We start from the raw sequence: 15527 nt of genomic DNA, 5'->3' as shown, positions 1-15527 counted from the left end.
GCATTTGTCTCATTTAACCCCACAGCCATCATTTTATAAAAAACAACATCTCTAGCAAGTCAGGCTAATCTTGAACTAGCATCAATCACATGGTTGTATATGTTGGAAGTTCATCAACATGCATGATATAAATTTTTCTACCTGAATTAATTTGCTTTGACACAATAGTTAATTACGTTTATAGCTAGAAAATTTACTTTCACGTGCAAAAAACACATTTTTATGAAAAAAACATACTTACCACAGCAACAGCATCAACTTCACCTTCCTGGCAAGGGGAGAATGGGAGGGGCTTGTACATATAATGGTCACATGACCATAATTTTGTTCCATTGCCTAGATATAAGGGGTGTCTCACAATACCCAATGTCTCACAATACCCCGCTCTCCCCTACCGACCGTGTTATAATAATTATACTAATAATAACGTATTTTATTTGCCAACGCCTTTTAAAACACCCAAGAAGTCTTTCAACATTAAAAATACAAATTAAATAGTAAAAAAATGGCTACAAAACGTGATATGTCACGTTGTATGTCTGTCACGTGGTAAGTCACTTTTTATTTTCAAATCTGTATTAAATCTTTATTTAAAATTAAATTAGTAACAAACAATCTAGAATAAGCAACAATAAGGAAACATTATGGAGATGTATTTATCTATCCTTACACCCAATCTATCTCAAACAAAAGTAATAAAACATGAATCAAATCAATATTTTGGAGACAAATGTACATTACATTAAGAGCACATTTATCCATCCATTAATTATCATGAATTATCCCTATAGTGGGTCATGAGGGCTGCTGACTCTGGACAGATCGCCTATTCATATTATTAGTTGAAAATGGTCTCAAAACAACAACATCATCAAATGTTAACTGTTAGGTTTATCGTTTAGGAAAACTGGAAAAAAAAAGACTAAAATCAAAAAGATTCATGTACTGCATGGCTTTATGGCTTTTCTTTTTGTTTCATAACTCGGCATGGTGACTTAAAGGTTTGTAGCTTCTGTCTTGGTTCTTTGTTGACCACTGTGTAGCGGTCAACAAAGAACCAGACTTAATCACTTTATGATTAAGTTTGGTTGTTTTTTGTTTTGTTTTTTTTTCGGGTTTTTTTTTCATATTTCTCAGTCGTTGCAAAAATATTTCAGCCAAACTCTTATTGTAATAGATTATTTTGCCGGTAATGTCCGTCTCATGTCGTCATGCCGGGCAGCTGGACGGTGTTGCTGGTGAAAGCCGTCCTGACTGGCGCCGTCTCTCTCTGCTCACTCCTCCTGTTTGTCACTCTGGTTCACAGCAACTGAAGAAGCAGCAGGCCGTAAAAAAAAAACCTTCCACAGTCTCGGCTCAAACTGGAGGAAAGGTTTTCATAAGTCAGAGTCAGAGCTGTGAAGCTTCAAAGGCGATCGGTGTTGGCTACTTGGAGTTGACCGACTTGATCCACCAACTGGTTCAGCTTCCAGTTCTTCCAGTTTGTTTCATTGGTCATGAGTCCATGAGGAAAAAGAGCGTTCTCTGGGTAACATTTCTACCCAACCCTTCAGTGAATCAGTTGAAGCTAAGGGTCGAAGGTCAACATCAGGAAACTTCTTCAGTGTGACTGGCTTGTGTTTGTTTTTAAGATGTGAATTTTGTATTGATGTAACTACAAATTAATTAACACTTACTAAAACAAATACATTTCTTTTAATCCTGTTCTCCAGTTTGTGCTTTGATCAGTCATGAAGTTCTATTAAAAATGTGGGCGTTCCTTTAATATATAATGTTTCCACAAATGATTATGGTAAAAAAAAAAAAAAGACTTCAGAAATAACAGATTGAAAGAAGAACATTTTATTCAACTCAAGAGTTACAGCAGTGATGAATTTTGTGTTATGGAGCATTAATAATGAAAACAATAACAAACAGAAAACAAATCTGCCTTCTAACTATTTATTCTGACATTTTGTTTTGGCTCTTGAATAATCAGAATCTCGTCTCCAGCCAGGCACCAGAAATCTCGCTGTCCGCTTCTCGAGTCATTGATGTTTTGACAGCAGAGTTGAGCTAAGGAAACAGAAGAACAAATTTGAGAAACGCAGAGTTCCAACGCACGTCATTAAATGCTGAAACTTTTCTGAGATGTCTCAGCAGCTTCAGTTTCTGCTCACCTACCTGTTACATCCAGAGTAATGGTGCCAGGTGAGGTCCATCTCCCCAGCGGTTGGTCTGCCTCAAACCTGTCACAACGGGGGGGAATTTAATGAGAATTGTTTACTGCACTGTATGTATAAAAGTGTTGTAGCGTTGCTCACTGTAAATAAACTTTTTGCACATTAAAATTTGTTTCTTTTATTTGCTTATATGATCTAACGGGAAGGAAAACCAAGGTTTCAATTCTTGAATAATTAAGAAAATAATCTCAACTATAGAAAAGTTAAGGTTGTAAAAAATGTATTTAGTACCAACAGATGGTGTGTAAACCTGGGGCCACTGGATCGTCTACCTTTTTTGGCAGGCAGAGTATTTTCGTTTCAGTCCTCAGTCCTCTCTGTCTTCTCTCGCCTGATTGGTCCAGTGATGCTGGGGAATCATCACATGATCAGACACACATTCCTTAATCTCTGTCTAAATGACAGATTATTGAAAGAGATTTTCTGATCAAAGTCATCATCATGTCCTCACCTTTCCCACAAGCTGTTACAACCAGTAGATCAGCAGGTGGAGCAGGTCTTCTGCTTTAATTGTTGGTCAACTCCAGTCATCACATGAGTTCACAGAGAAATGAAATAAAGAGAGAAGATAAAGTGAAGGAGGAAAATATGCATGGACAGCAGACAGTTTCTAACTTTCAGTTCAGCTCTCCGCAGCTATATTTGAAATGATTAATCATGTTGTGTAGATATAAATGTTCTTACTTTTTTTAGTCAACTGGGTTCTCTTATCTTCCTCCACCTGACTGGTGGTGTTGAAGGGAGGATTACAGGCGGAGCTGGTCTTCTGCTTTAATTGTTGGTCAACTCATGTCATGTGACATGAGTTGATGTAGAAATGAAATCCAGAGAAAAGACAACAGGGTTAACAAATAGAATATATGTGGACAGAAGGAAGAACAATTTTGAAATTTGACCTCAATTTCTTCCATATTTAAAATGAAAATAAGTTTCTTACTTTTTTTGTCAACTGGGTTCTCTTATCTTCCTTCCCCTGACTGGTGGTGCTGAAGGTGGAGGATTACAGGCGGAGGAGATCCAACCTGGGATGATCAGAGAATCAGAAATCTGAGAAGTCTGAACCCGAACCAGAGACTAGTTTGGTATTTTTTTAATGTCTATTCATCTTCTGTGATTTTGCTGTGTTGCAACACATGAACATGCTGTTAGCCATATAAACTATTTGTTTCATGAGATTAATAGTTTATCTACATAAAACTTTACTCCACATGCTCTCCATTTCCTTTCCTCTGATCCTGTTCTCTAGTGTCTCTCTGAATAAAAACTTTTAATTAAATCCTTCAATCATAAATTCTGTCTATGTTCTCCTTTGTCTTCTAATTTCTTATTGTCCTGATGCTTTAATTTGGTTTCTAATACAACATGTTGTCAGGCAAGCATTCCTTAGTTAATGTAAACTTTAACTCTACATGGTTGAACAGTTTCTAAATTACTAATAGGGAATTTTTATTTCTATTTTTATTTAGTAAAGCTGATGGTCCCCACCACCAGCAGGAGGCAAGCAGTATCATGTGAATGTGGAAAAACGTACGAGCAGCGTGAAAATCAAGGGGTCCAGAAGGACAGGAACCACATGGACGACGACGAAAGGATCCAGCGATGAGCAGCTAAAACCTGAAAGATTAAAAACTTGGAGACTGGATTAGTGGAGGAACAGGATAGAACAATTTACTATATCGGAGAGCACAGCGTGGGGAAGAACCGCTATTTCACCCTGAAACATGGGGGAGTTGAGAAGAAATCGCAAAGATGAAGAAAACTCCGGTGCAAGGCGCTACCTAAGGCTTCCTCAGACCTGCCAGGATCCTCACCATCTAAAATGCTACATCTAGCAGCGGGATAAAGAACAGCCCCGGTGCAAGGCGCTACCTAAGGCTTCCACAGGCTTGCTAGAAACCCATTGGCTTTAATTTTGAAAAACCCCAAAAAACAGAGAAATGATGATGTCCTAATGTGACTTCCCAAATAGGTCTTCAGTTTTTACGGATCCCAATCTAATCAGAGTCACTTAAAACGTAGCGAGGTCTAAACCACACGTGTCTGGAACTCGCTCTTGCTGTCGTTCCACCAGATGTTGAAGGTGTTGGTTCCTCTTCTTTGTCCTTTTCAGTCTCCATCCGGAAATGGAAGTCAGGGGATGACAAAGTTGGATTTTCACGGTGTGTTGATGGTGAAGGACTGAAGTCAGGGGATGAGAGAAAAGGATCCTCTTGCATCGTCCCTCGTAAGGGACTGAGGATAGGGGATAACAAAACAGGAAGTTTACGCGCCATTCTATATGAGGGACTGAGGACAGGGGATGACAGACCAGGATCCTCACACGCTGTCCTTGGTGAGGGACTGTGGATAGGGGATAACAAAACAGGAAGTTTACGCGCCATTCTATATGAGGGACTGAGGACAGGGGATGACAGACCAGGATCCTCACACGCTGTCCTTGGTGAGGGACTGTGGATAGGGGATAACAAAACAGGAAGTTTATGCGCCATTCTATATGAGGGACTGAGGACAGGGGATGACAGACCAGGATCCCCACACGACGTCCTTGGTGAGGGACTGAGGATAGGGGATGACAGACCAGGATACCCACACGACGTCTTTGGTGAGGGACTGAGGACAGGGGATGAGAGACCAGGATACCCACACGACGTCCTTGCTGAGGGACTGAGGATAGGGGATAACAAAACAGGAAGTTTACGCGCCATTCTATATGAGGGACTGAGGACAGGGGATGACAGACCAGGTTCCTCACACGCTGTCCTTGGGGAGGGACTGAGGACAGGGGATAACAGAATAGGATCTTCATGGTCTGTCTTTCGGTATGGAATGAACAGAGGGGTTGACGGAATGGGCTCGTCCTCCCATTCTTTACCATATCTCCATGCCATCCTTCTGCCGATACTTTGAAGGACCTCGTCCCAAATGGGATCTTCATTATACCACTGTGCCGTCTTGGCTGGGAGCTCCTCTTTAGCAACAGTGTCTCTAGTCCTCTTGGCTGGGGGCTCCTCTTCAGCAACACTGTCCCTGGTCCTCTTGGAGGAGAGCACATATTCAGTTTGATTCTCCCTGATCCTCTTGGCAGAGGGCTCCTGTCTAGCATCATCACTATTCCTGGTCCTCTTGGCTGGGAGTTTCACTTCAGTAACGCTGTCCCTGGTCTTCTTGGCAGACGGCTCCTGTCTAGCATCATCACTATTCCTGGTCCTCTTGGCTGGGAGTTTCACTTCAGTAACACTGTCCCTGGTCTTCTTGGCAGGGAGCTCCTTTTCAGCAAGAGTGTCCTTACTCCTCTTGGCTGGGGGCTCCTCTTTAGCAACAGTGTCCCTGGTCCTCTTTCCGTTTATGCCAGTCACAGATGTCGCATGAGTCACGTCCTCTTTCGAACCTACCTGATCGCTAGGCTTTAATGGTGTGTCATCCTCCTTCGCATCATCCACCTTCTTTGGAATTCTAATGGCGCGGCAAAAAGTCACTAAATTTCTCCAACCTGCCAGAGGTTGTGGCGAGGCACTGACAGAACTGGAGTCCTCTGGATGCAAAATGGGCTCTTCTGGTTTGTCAAGTTCAGATGTGACTTCAAAGCTGGAAGGAAGCGCTGTACCAAAACTAGGCTTTGATGGTGGGTCATCCTCCTTCACATCATCCAACTTCTTTGCCGTTCTCTTGGCACGGCCGGAAGTACAAGAAGCCACTAAATTTCTCCAACCTGCCAGAGGTTGTGGCGAGGCACTGATAGGAATGGAGTCCTCTGGACACAAAATGGGCTCTTCTGGTTTGTCAAGTCCACATGTGAATTTAAAGCTGGAAGGAAGCACTGTACCAAAACTAAGCTTTGATGGTGGGTCGTGTTCCTTCGCAGAATCCACCTTCTGTGTAATGCTCCTGGCGCGGCTGGAAGTCAAAGAAGCCCCGTCCTCTTCCAAACCTACCTGATGATGTTGTGAGGTACCGATAGGTCTGGGGTTCTCTGGACGCAAAATGGGCTCTTCCTGTTTGTCAAGTCCAGATGCGAATTCAAGTGAAGTACAGGGAGCCTTGTCTTCTTGAGGCTTCTGAGCTACCCCAATGTCTTGTTTGTATTTGAAATGTTGGGGAAGAATCTCAAGCAGCTGTGACGCAGCACTGGCACGGTCCACAGTTGAACTACTCTTAGCGGCGCCCCGCTGAACAACCGTCGAATTGTGATGTTTCAATGACTGTTGAAGCTTTCCTACAATGACCTTGACAAAACAAAGTCGGGACTTAAAGTCATCCTGGTCTTCGTTATCAGCCTCGTCGTCACTTGAGCTGGTAGAAGAGTTACCACTAGAGCTAGTAGAAGAACTACAACTAGAGCCGGCAGTACCGGCATTACCTACCTCGTCTTCCTCGGCTTCAGTTTGACCACACCTTACCGTGATCCTTACCATTATCTGGATGTCCCTCCAACATTGGGGATCCATCTGCTGGAAGCGCCATGGTATGGGCTGTGAAAGAAAGAAACAAAGCAAAAAAAGCTACAATTCAGTATCCAGACCTTCACAAAAGTCCAAAGCAATGTTTAGAGACAACACTGAAATACCAACAATACAATAACCCAGGTTTGTGAATGTGTTTGTTTTTCTTGAATATATTTAATGAACAATATTATTGCTATGCCATTGTGTATGATTATACAATAAGGACGGGAATTAAGAGATAAAACAAATGTAGCTTATCGTTAGTCACAAAAAACAGCAAAAAATACAATTTTACATAAAAACCACAACAATAAACTCTAAAACTCAATGATCAAACATGTATGGACCATCGTCACTCAGACAAATTAACTTGCAGCTTCATCTTGGTACCAATCAGTCATTAGAGACAACAAATCAAATTTAGACTTATTGGTAATTCACCCCCTAACCATAAACTCTTAAACATTTGGAAACATAAATTAAAGAGCTATAAAGTGTGTTTAGGATGTCTTAATAGCTAATGAAACACCTGTAATCTTAGATTATTCCATTAGTGTGAATAAAATAAAACTGCAACAAGTTACTCAGTTTACCCTTATATAACAACCCATCCTCACAAATCTTTGATGCTGAGGTACAATTTATCATTCTTAACAATAGCCAGGGATAAGATATGTTATCCATTCATAATTATTACACTTAAATCACTGCTTACACAATTTTAATATTTAAAAGTATCAAAGTTTAAAAATATATGTTTCCAATAGCGTTTGTAAATTACCAAAATGTTAATTGTAGTAAATCAAACTAAATTCCTTTGAGCTCCACAATTTTTCACAATCACAAAGACAGCTAGTCTGACACCCCATCAGTACCTTCATACTCCCACATATAGCCAACAGCAGAAATGTACACCTGTAAAATTAATTAAGTTTAAAGATTGGAGATCTAAATAAACAGGCCGACATAAGTAGCCCTTCCTCCGTTTCCAGGGGTTCCCTCCTACAAAAATAATATTGCTTATTTTTTTAGAAATCCATATCCAGTGTTAAAATGGCCATTATATTTTGTCTGGAGATAAAATAATTAAAATAATAATCTGCATCCCTTATGTGTGCATGATGCCTCAAAGTCTTATTATCACATGTTAATATTACTCCAAATGGCTCAGTTATGGTTGAAGGTAGTGTTATGAAATTTATTACATCAGTCTGAAGATCATGGCTGCACACAACCCAGCAAGAAACTCAGATGAATGTTCACACAATTATATTTCTCCAAATGCTTTTTTCAATATTACCATCTCCATGGAGACAAAAACATCAACAAATGGATTCTCTAAAAGTAATTCCTCTCAAACTACAATAAAATGTTTTCCAATCACCACACCACTATTAATATTGCCGACTCTTTCTGAAAACGTAATCAGCGTGAAAATATATTACAGCTCCAAATATGCAAATGACCAACACAGCATTTCATAAACAACTAATTATTCAAAACTCCTCTTTCTTAGAAAAATAAAACTAAACAATAATAGGTTTAAACCTAAACTACTTAGAAATAGTTCAGGAGAAATATATATCTAAAAACTTTTCTAATATTCAAGCATTAAGGTTTTATTTCAAGCAGCGTAGTCCAAGGAGACCAAATGTGTTTTTGAGGCATTTTCTGAAACCTGGTCCAGGCACTGACTTCTTATTCCAAAGATCTGAATAAATCAAAACCGATCTTCTAAAACCAGAAGTAACTATTTTAAACCAGATAAGCAGTGTTAAACCCCCACATTCTCACCAAAAAATGTTAACTAACGAATTAATCACAACCGGATTCACTGAAACCGAGATCAATGTGTTTCTAATGAATTTTAACATTCACTGTTAACATTCAACTAACTTCTGAAAATGATACGTCACTAAAATGCAATGGAGCAAAACACTGGTTTTTCTGGTCTTGAGTAATTACAATAAACTAAATAATTGAGTTACTTTGTGAAATCAACAGGCACACATTGATTGTTCTTTAAAGACTTTTTCTAAGAATAAAGTTGTGTGTTATTGTTTAATCAATGTATCCATGGAGACGACAAACATTTTTCAAAAAGCTGGTTCCAAACCTTCTTTCAAACCAAAACAACTCCAGTCAGCATTACTGACATCTTCCAGAATTTCAAATAACCAGCATATAAATCACAAAACAAATTCAATTAACTCACAAATACGTTGCACCCCAAAAATGCTAATTATATTTTCCTAGACAGAGTTGTAGTTTCCAAAAATGAACATCAAAGCTGACTTTAACCAACTCAAATAATGTTTTTTTTCTTTTAAATTTAGTTCACCATGTAATAAAACTAAACGCATATATTAAAGTCTATCATTAGATAGTAGGAGGCACACGTTTGAAAAGTGTTTCTTAATTTTTTATTGAAGTCATTTTAAATAATGTCACCAACGTATCCATGGAAACTAAATATGTTTTTCTGGGCTTTTTTTAAAAAAATGAAAAAGAACCATCCAGTTTACCAAAAATTGGACACCAAAGTCATCAAAACTGATTTTTTACAAAGAAATCATTATTTTGTTTGTTAAAATCAAACACACACACACACACACACACACACTTATAATGCTTATTACTGGGGCGACAGTGGTAGGAGTTTGCCCTGCAATGGTCCGCCTGTCATTGTGTCCTTGAGCAAGACACTTCTCCCACCTTTAGCTGGAGTTTATTGTTGGCATGACATAACATCGGTGGCTACAATCCATTAGCTTATTATCTTCAGTGTGTGAACGTGTGCATGAATGGAAATTTTATGTAAAGCGTCTTCGAGTGTCCTAATAAGCCGCTAGTCTGATGTGATTACCATGGAAACCACGTGTGTTTGTCCGGGCATTTTTCAAAAAATTGGACAGAAATCTTACCATTTGTTTTTTTTTTTCCCAAACAAACATAACAGTTTTCTCAAACACCAGTGTTAATATCCCAGACATTTATCCACAAATGTCAATAAGCTAACACATAAGTCACAAAACAATTTAAATTAACTCACAAATTTGTTTCATCCCACAAATGCAAGAGACCTATTAAAGCTATATGCTTTAAAGAAGTCATCAAAATTTCAAAGAATTGGACACCAAAGTCATCAAACCTGATACTCTTAGATTAAATATCACCATTGTTGTTTTTTCAAATCAATTCATGTTTCCTGGCTATGCAAAAAAATTATAATACAAATCAGATCAACATGTCCCTTTCTTGAAAGAAATAATTAAATTAAACAATTAAAATATAGGCTATTATAAAAGTTAATTCTATTCTTTTGAATGTTTTTTCAAAAATAATATTAAATATTTAACGTATTTCATTTATCGTATCCATGGAAACGGAATGTTTATCATGGCATTTTTCAAAAAATAACGGTCAAAAACCAAGATCATTTTCGAGACATTTAATTTAACTAATTTGACTATAATTAAGTAAAATACATATATTTATTAACTCACTACACCACAGTTTAACATTCCTGACATTTCCAGCGAAATTCAGTTAAGAAAAAGCCTCATTAGTTAAGAACGATCTATGCTAGCAAAGAATGCTACTTGTCTTTTTTTTCTACAGAAGTCAGTATTTCTTTAAAACACACACAAACACAAAATAAACTAAACAAGTCACTGATATCTTAGTAACAATTTGCTTTCGTTTATTAAAAATAATAGAAGAATGATTTTAACCTTCCAGCTGGTCACCCTGTTGGTCCTCCTCCTCCTTCTTCTGGTCAGGAACCGTCTGTCGCAGGTTTGTTATCCACGGGTTTCTTCAGCAAGTGCGTATTTCAGCAAGCGCTTCTTTAACAAGTTTTTCACAGCAGACTTTTCAACAAGCTCAAACCGTCCGAGGCTGTAAAGGCTCCTTCAGGCGTCTCTCTCAAAAGTCCCGTCGCAAAGGGGAAAGAACTCAGAAGGTCAGCGTCATTTATAGGCTTGAGGACGCTAACGTCGTTTCCATGACATTCATTGACGAAGGCACACACTGGCGCGTGAGAGAACTTGGACCACAAATAACGCAGATAATACAAGTATCGCGTTATCTTGTTTATCACTCCGTATGCTGCCACCTACTGGCCAACTAGTGTAATGACTTAAATTTTTTTTTTTTTTTTCCTCCGAAGAGTTTTTGCTGCGCTAGTGGCTCGTATTTTTTTCTACAGTAGGCAGACAGGAAGGAGGGTGAGGAGAGGGGGGAAGACATGCAGCAAAGGTCGTCGGGACCGGGAGTCGAACCCGCGAAGTCCGCGCCGAGGACTAAAGCCTCCAAGCGTGGGGCGTGCTAACCCCCTGCGCCACCACAGCACGCCACCTTTTTTTTTTTTTTAAAAGATTTTATTAGCTATAGTGACCTTTATTTGACAGAGAATTGATAGGAAAGAGGGTAATGAGAGAAGGGGGAAGACATGCGGCAAAGGTCGCCAGGCAGGGAATCGAACCTGCGACAGCCCCGTCGAACACTAAGGCCTCTATATGTGGATTGTGCTTAACCCCTGCGCCACCACAGCACGCCCCAATGACATTTTTAAAACTTACACGACTGGTGTGACATTATATTTCTGCTTTCATTCTTAACTATGTCAGTTTCGGACCTTTAAATGAGAAAACTTCTCTCTGTCGCAAAACATGGATTGGAAGAAAAATTCAATTCAAAAATACTTTATTGATCCAAATTACATAATCAGCTTCAGAAAAATACTTTGCAAAAACATTTGAAACAAACAAACAAACAAAAAAACAGAAAAATATGTTCATTTAAAAAAAAAATCTAATTCTGAATAACATCCAGGTTTTTAAATAGCTTTTTCCCTTTTGTTTCTATTTAGTCTTCATATCCAGAGCTGTTTTGGTCAAAAGCTCGTACTTTCAAATAAAACTGAATTCTGCACTGAACCTGAAGCCTCACATCCTTCTTGCTGTGGCAAAAAAAACCCCTTACAAAAACCAGCATCTCATCGTTGTACCTGCATGTAATTAGAGCCACACAAAGTAATTGGGTGACACGTGTGTGCTGCCTTACATAACATTTAAACACACAAAAAAACGAGAACTCGTTTTTTTGTGTGGGTTGTTTGTCCTTGAAACAACCCACTTGTCACTGCTTATAAAAGTTTCAATTTAGAAACTAAACGAGTCAAAAAACAAATAAGTAAATAAATCTGTTGCACAAAGATATGGATTTTCCTCTGGGAAATTGAAAAATGTGTAGTCCACGAAGGAAAAAGAGCGTTCTCTGGGTAACATTTCTACCCAACCTTTCAGTGAATCAGTTGAAGCTAAGGGTCGAAGGTCAACATCAGGATACTTCTTCAGTGTGACTGGCTTGTGTTAGTTTTTAAGATGTGAATTTTGTATTGATGTAACTACAAATTAATTAACACTTACTAAAACAAATACATTTCTTTTAATCCTGTTCTCCAGTTTGTGCTTTGATCAGTCATGAAGTTCTATTAAAAATGTGGGCGTTCCTTTAATATATAATGTTTCCACAAATGATTATGGTAAAAAAAAAAAAAAGACTTCAGAAATAACAGATTGAAAGAAGAACATTTTATTCAACTCAAGAGTTACAGCAGTGATGAATTTTGTGTTATGGAGCATTAATAATGAAAACAATAACAAACAGAAAACAAATCTGCCTTCTAACTATTTATTCTGACATTTTGTTTTGGCTCTTGAATAATCAGAATCTCGTCTCCAGCCAGGCACCAGAAATCTCGCTGTCCGCTTCTCGAGTCATTGATGTTTTGACAGCAGAGTTGAGCTAAGGAAACAGAAGAACAAATTTGAGAAACGCAGAGTTCCAACGCACGTCATTAAATGCTGAAACTTTTCTGAGATGTCTCAGCAGCTTCAGTTTCTGCTCACCTACCTGTTACATCCAGAGTAATGGTGCCAGGTGAGGTCCATCTCCCCAGCGGTTCGGTCTGCCTCAAACCTGTCACAACGGGGGGGAATTTAATGAGAATTGTTTACTGCACTGTATGTATAAAAGTGTTGTAGCGTTGCTCACTGTAAATAAACTTTTTGCACATTAAAATTTGTTTCTTTTATTTGCTTATATGATCTAACGGGAAGGAAAACCAAGGTTTCAATTCTTGAATAATTAAGAAAATAATCTCAACTATAGAAAAGTTAAGGTTGTAAAAAATGTATTTAGTACCAACAGATGGTGTGTAAACCTGGGGCCACTGGATCGTCTACCTTTTTTGGCAGGCAGAGTATTTTCGTTTCAGTCCTCAGTCCTCTCTGTCTTCTCTCGCCTGATTGGTCCAGTGATGCTGGGGAATCATCACATGATCAGACACACATTCCTTAATCTCTGTCTAAATGACAGATTATTGAAAGAGATTTTCTGATCAAAGTCATCATCATGTCCTCACCTTTCCCACAAGCTGTTACAACCAGTAGATCAGCAGGTGGAGCAGGTCTTCTGCTTTAATTGTTGGTCAACTCCAGTCATCACATGAGTTCACAGAGAAATGAAATAAAGAGAGAAGATAAAGTGAAGGAGGAAAATATGCATGGACAGCAGACAGTTTCTAACTTTCAGTTCAGCTCTCCGCAGCTATATTTGAAATGATTAATCATGTTGTGTAGATATAAATGTTCTTACTTTTTTTAGTCAACTGGGTTCTCTTATCTTCCTCCACCTGACTGGTGGTGTTGAAGGAGGATTACAGGCGGAGCTGGTCTTCTGCTTTAATTGTTGGTCAACTCATGTCATGTGACATGAGTTGATGTAGAAATGAAATCCAGAGAAAAGACAACAGGGTTAACAAATAGAATATATGTGGACAGAAGGAAGAACAATTTTGAAATTTGACCTCAATTTCTTCCATATTTAAAATGAAAATAAGTTTCTTACTTTTTTTGTCAACTGGGTTCTCTTATCTTCCTTCCCCTGACTGGTGGTGCTGAAGGTGGAGGATTACAGGCGGAGGAGATCCAACCTGGGATGATCAGAGAATCAGAAATCTGAGAAGTCTGAACCCGAACCAGAGACTAGTTTGGTATTTTTTTAATGTCTATTCATCTTCTGTGATTTTGCTGTGTTGCAACACATGAACATGCTGTTAGCCATATAAACTATTTGTTTCATGAGATTAATAGTTTATCTACATAAAACTTTACTCCACATGCTCTCCATTTCCTTTCCTCTGATCCTGTTCTCTAGTGTCTCTCTGAGTAAAAACTTTTAATTAAATCCTTCAATCATAAATTCTGTCTATGTTCTCCTTTGTCTTCTAATTTCTTATTGTCCTGATGCTTTAATTTGGTTTCTAATACAACATGTTGTCAGGCAAGCATTCCTTAGTTAATGTAAACTTTAACTCTACATGGTTGAACAGTTTCTAAATTACTAATAGGGAATTTTTATTTCTATTTTTATTTAGTAAAGCTGATGGTCCCCACCACCAGCAGGAGGCAAGCAGTATCATGTGAATGTGGAAAAACGTACGAGCAGCGTGAAAATCAAGGGGTCCAGAAGGACAGGAACCACATGGACGACGACAAAAGGATCCAGCGATGAGCAGCTAAAACCTGAAAGATTAAAAACTTGGAGACTGGATTAGTGGAGGAACAGGATAGAACAATTTACTATATCGGAGAGCACAGCGTGGGGAAGAACCGCTATTTCACCCTGAAACATGGGGGAGTTGAGAAGAAATCGCAAAGATGAAGAAAACTCCGGTGCAAGGCGCTACCTAAGGCTTCCTCAGACCTGCCAGGATCCTCACCATCTAAAATGCTACATCTAGCAGCGGGATAAAGAACAGCCCCGGTGCAAGGCGCTACCTAAGGCTTCCACAGGCTTGCTAGAAACCCATTGGCTTTAATTTTGAAAAACCCCAAAAAACAGAGAAATGATGATGTCCTAATGTGACTTCCCAAATAGGTCTTCAGTTTTTACGGATCCCAATCTAATCAGAGTCACTTAAAACGTAGCGAGGTCTAAACCACACGTGTCTGGAACTCGCTCTTGCTGTCGTTCCACCAGATGTTGAAGGTGTTGGTTCCTCTTCTTTGTCCTTTTCAGTCTCCATCCGGAAACGGAAGTCAGGGGATGACAAAGTTGGATTTTCACGGTGTGTTGATGGTGAAGGACTGAAGTCAGGGGATGAGAGAAAAGGATCCTCTTGCATCGTCCCTCGTAAGGGACTGAGGATAGGGGATAACAAAACAGGAAGTTTACGCGCCATTCTATATGAGGGACTGAGGACAGGGGATGACAGACCAGGATCCTCACACGCTGTCCTTGGTGAGGGACTGAGGATAGGGGATGACAGACCAGGATACCCACACGACGTCTTTGGTGAGGGACTGAGGACAGGGGATGAGAGACCAGGATCCTCACATGACGTCCTTGCTGAGGGACTGAGGACAGGGGATGAAAGACCGGGATCCTCACACGCTGTCCTTGGGGAGGGACTGAGGACAGGGGATAAAAGACCGGGATCCTCACACGCTGTCCTTGGGGAGGGACTGAGGACAGGGGATAACAGAATAGGATTTTCATGGTCTGTCTTTCGGTATGGAATGAACAGAGGGGTTGACGGAATGGGCTCGTCCTCCCATTCGTTACCATATCTCCATGCCATCCTTCTGCCGATACTTTGAAGGACCTCGCCCCAAATGGGATCTTCACTGTGCCGTCTTGGCTGGGAGCTCCTCTTCAGCAACAGTGTCTCTAGTCCTCTTGGCTGGGGGCTCCTCTTCAGCAACACTGTCCCTGGTCCTCTTGGAGGGGAGCACATCTTCAGTTTGATTCTCCCTGGTCTTCTTGGCAGAGGGCTCCTGTCTAGCATCATCAC

At 39.6% G+C, this 15527-nt stretch overlaps 2 long non-coding RNA genes across 3 annotated transcripts; both read right to left on the bottom strand.

Moving 5' to 3' along the window:
• Positions 1-1826: 1826 nt before the first annotated feature.
• Positions 1827-3264, bottom strand: LOC114150538 (uncharacterized). Of its 2 annotated transcripts, none has more exons than XR_003596772.1 (5): positions 2907-3264; positions 2674-2743; positions 2454-2571; positions 2164-2228; positions 1827-2055 (listed from the first exon to the last, which is right to left on the bottom strand). It is a non-coding gene; the product is annotated as an uncharacterized LOC114150538 (long non-coding RNA). The 2 variants fall into 2 exon arrangements; XR_003596773.1 differs by having other exon boundaries at positions 2495-2571; positions 2907-3209.
• An 8786-nt stretch (positions 3265-12050) lies between these two features.
• LOC114150529 (uncharacterized) lies at positions 12051-12632 on the bottom strand. The gene is made up of 2 exons (XR_003596771.1): positions 12584-12632; positions 12051-12475 (listed from the first exon to the last, which is right to left on the bottom strand). It is a non-coding gene; the product is annotated as an uncharacterized LOC114150529 (long non-coding RNA).
• Positions 12633-15527: the final 2895 nt, after the last annotated feature.

Source organism: Xiphophorus couchianus, chromosome 9, assembly GCF_001444195.1.
Source record: "Xiphophorus couchianus chromosome 9, X_couchianus-1.0, whole genome shotgun sequence".
NCBI lineage: Eukaryota > Metazoa > Chordata > Actinopteri > Cyprinodontiformes > Poeciliidae > Xiphophorus > Xiphophorus couchianus.
The sequence above is the reverse complement of the archived record's forward strand: the minus strand, read 5'-3'. Positions and strand labels throughout refer to the sequence as shown.